The 4,058-nt window shown below is 42.1% G+C and overlaps 1 non-coding gene across 1 annotated transcript; it reads left to right on the forward strand.

Annotated features, from left to right (window-relative positions):
* The first annotated feature begins 470 nt into the window (after nt 1-470).
* LOC138365479 (5S ribosomal RNA) lies at nt 471-589 on the forward strand. The gene has a single exon (XR_011228834.1). It is a non-coding gene; the product is annotated as a 5S ribosomal RNA (ribosomal RNA).
* The last annotated feature ends 3,469 nt before the right edge of the window (nt 590-4,058 follow it).

A 4,058-nucleotide genomic window follows, 5' to 3' on the forward strand; every position in this document is an offset into this window, starting at 1 on the left:
TTGAGCCGAACCTATTTATGTGCCGGCACGGTACAGAAGCTGCAACCTGGCAACTCGTCCACCAATCACGACGGTTGGTTTTACGGCTCCGAAACCTGGATCCCATATCTTCTCTAAAATAGAAGCATTTGTTCATGTTCTTTGTAAAAGTATCATAAAGCAGGACAGATGAGACAAATATCATAAAAACTGAAGAGCAGATGAGCACACACATGTATGTATTACAAAAGAAAATCCACAAATTCATTAGAAATTGGCAGGGTAGGCTGAGGAAGTAGGTAGATGTAAAATGTCTGTAAATGGCGAAAGAACATAAACCCAAGACTGAATAAACGATGTTAAATATCCATGCCAAGGAGACAAAAATATGTTAGGATACAATTACCATTAAGACACCACAAGAAGGTCCGTATCCTGCCGTGATGACTAAAAAGAGTTGGTTATTAGCCACAATGTGTAGGCAGTCTCATGCCAACGGCCATACCACGTTGAGAACACCGCTTCTCGTCCGATCAGCGAAGTTAAGCAACGTTGGGTTTGGTTAGTACTTGGATGGGTGACCGCCTGGGAACACCAAATGCTGTTGGCAATAATGTTTTTTGTTTTGTTTTGTTTTGTTTCGTTTGTTTTTGTTTGAATGGCTGGCTGGCTGGCTCCACGGGAAATTCACGGAGTTGTGTGGAATAAGGCCTGGTAAAATGAATTAATATGTATGTCATGTTTAAAACAAACTCGCTTAATATAGTGTGTGAGGCTTTATACAAAAACAAACAACCAAAACAAAACATGTTGTATATATATATATATATATATATATATATATATATATATATATATATATATATATATATATATATATATATATATATATATATATATATAGCTTAATCCGGGTTTGAACTCGCAACTCCAAGAATACGCATCACTTATATACACTTTACCACTGGACCACTGCAGGACACTTGATGCTGAGGTATCAATTTAATGACGTAAATGCCATTTCCACAAATAAATGATAATTTAAAAGTATTTGTATGTACAAATCTTTTCTGTTTAAAAGGCTACAATATCAGTTACTGATATAATTTGTGTTAATGTTTCTATACCCACAGGAAGGCATGTTTTTGCTTATATGTAAGGGGTACGGAGAAGGAATCCACAGACCATCATTCCCCTTCCCCCCCCCCCCCCCCTCCCACCTACTACCACCACCACCACCACCACCACTACTCACCACCAATCACCACCAATCACCACCACCACCAATCACCACCACCACACCTAACCGAAAACCCCCTAACACATCAACCCTCCCCCCAATCAACAGGCGAAATAATAACCCTCAAATGCCTGCCTGCCTGCCTGCCTGCCAGCCAGCCAATACTAACGGTCTTCTCAGAAAGAAAATCTCTTTGTATCTGTATTACTTGATGAAATGTATGATTCTAATAATGAAAATAAATTGTTATGTCGGTTGTATGAGCATAATGACCAATATGCACGTGATATGAATGAATTAAATAGTGTAGTTTTAAGTAATTAGGTTGTAGACACATTAAGCGGATATGATATTTGACGCGTCCAGAACTGGTGATTTTTGGTTTAGTTTTAAATGCACCACCACCACCACCATTGCTTCCCCAGAGCCTAATTAAGGACCGGTAAAAGGAGTCAATATGTATGTCATCTATAAAACCAAAGAATGAATAAAAACACACACACACACACCTACATAATAGTACTAGGAAGATTGTATGGCATAAAAAAAAAAAAAAGTACTCCCATTGGGTCGTTTGAACTCGCGACTTCCAAAACACCAGCCACACACCTTACCACCCAGCCACCATAGAGTTGGTATAATTGTGCAACTTTAGTTATAAAACTAAAGTTCTTATTGTCTCAAATCTTATTGTCTGTTCTATGAAAAGGCATGATGTAAATTATGTATTTTTTGAATGATTGAATTGTAGGCACATTAAGCGGATTCGATATTTGATATATCCAGAAAAGGTGATTTCTGTTCAGTTTTAAAATGCATCACCGTTAACGCTAAAGGACTGGTAAAACGACTCGATGTTTGTCATTTTTAAAATAAACACTAAAACTAGGCCCTTAACATATATAATGTTTGAATATAAATTGAATGCATATAAATACAAAGTGGGAGTGGCTGGCTGCCTGCCTGCCTGCCTGCCTGGCTGGCTGGCTGGCTGGCTGGCTGGCTGACTGGCTGGCTGCCTGGCTGCCTGCCTGCCTGCCTGCCTGCCTGCCTGCCTGCCTGCCTGCCTGCCTGCCTGCCTGGCTGGCTGGCTGGCTGGCTGGCTGCCCGCCCGCCCGCCCGCCCGCCCGCCCGCCTGCTTGCCTTGCCTTGCCTTGCCTTGCCTTGCCTGTCCTGTCCTGTTATTGCCTTGCCTTGCCTTGCCTTGCCTTGCCTTGCCTTGCCTTGCCTTGCCTTGCCTTGCCCTGCCCTGCCCTGCCCTGCCTTGGCTGCAGCTGGCTGGCTGGCCGTAAATCAACTCTTAACAACACCACACCACACCACACCATCACTCATCACCCATCACCCACCACCGGCCCCAGTCTCCCAGCCTCTCTTATATACCCGAGCAGGCCCTTTAAATTATTTGAATTGTTGCACTTCGGCCAATGGCACGATCGCTGCTGCTCAAACATATTCTGGTTCACAAGTATTATAATATATTATATTATATTATATTATATATATATATATATATATATATATATATATATATATATATATATATATATATATATATATATATATATATATATATATATATATATATATATATATATATATATATATATATTTATTCATGAAACACATTAAAACCTTGATCATTTATTCATTCGTTACGTCTAGTGAAGAATTGCTTTTGTTCATTTGTATGATTAAAAATTGATAGAATATGAATTCCTCGCTTAAAGTAAAATATAAAATATATATTGGATTTATATGATTGGTTAATATTCCAAGTGATGCTGAATATCCCCTATAATTTTGTTTTGTTTGTTTGTTTGTTATGTACACATTCCAAATGAAATCAATATAAATGTTATTATTAATGTTTGAAAGTTGATTGTCTACTTGAATCTCTCTATTAAAGTGTGTGTGGCTCCGGATGGAGCCTGGTTATGGTATTTGTCGTGGTGGGTGGCAGAAGTGCTTACTTCTTCTCTGTCTTCTTTGGCAAAAGAACTGCCTGAATGTTTGGAAGAACACCTCCCTGTGCAATGGTTACGCCAGACAGAAGTTTGTTGAGTTCTTCGTCGTTGCGGATGGCCAACTGCAAGTGACGTGGGATGATACGGGTCTTCTTGTTGTCACGTGCGGCGTTACCGGCGAGCTCCAGAACTTCGGCAGCGAGGTATTCCATGACGGCTGCCAGGTAGACAGGAGCGCCAGCACCGACGCGTTCGGCGTAGTTGCCTTTACGCAGCAGACGGTGAATTCTGCCCACGGGGAACTGAAGTCCGGCCCTGCTGGAGCGAGACTTTGACTTGCCCTTCACTTTGCCTCCCTTGCCGCGTCCTGACATTGCTGCTGCTGTTGTGGGTTTGTGGTGTTTTATGCCGGCTTGCTTTGCTTTGATGTCCAAAGAGCTTGGAAAGGATGTGGGAGGAAGAAGGATGGGGCGATGAAATTCTTGGAAGAGGATTTGGATGTGGAGAGAGGAGGCTTGAAAGTTCGGTGGCCCGTCCACCTTGGATTGGAGATGTTTTTTCAGTCAAAGCCTGTAGCTTAAGTTCTTCTTGGGCGGCAGGAGGCTAGTGGTGGGGCAGGGTGATGTCGTCCTGGTTCACTTGAGGTGGTCTGTCTGGCTTGGAGGAGGCGTCTTCCTTATTGAGATGGTGAGAGGTAAGTTCACTGTTGCTTGGTGGTGTCTCGGCCAGGAGGTATTCGCATGTACTTTCCGAATGTTAGCGGTGGTATTGGTGTTCCTGTCGGGTCTTCATCTTCTTCCAGGAAGGTCACTTGTCCCCTCTTGAAGTCGAATTTAGGGTCGATGTATTCCCTCTCCAGAGCGCAGAGGTCT

Source organism: Procambarus clarkii, chromosome 16 (assembly GCF_040958095.1).
Source record: "Procambarus clarkii isolate CNS0578487 chromosome 16, FALCON_Pclarkii_2.0, whole genome shotgun sequence".
NCBI lineage: Eukaryota > Metazoa > Arthropoda > Malacostraca > Decapoda > Cambaridae > Procambarus > Procambarus clarkii.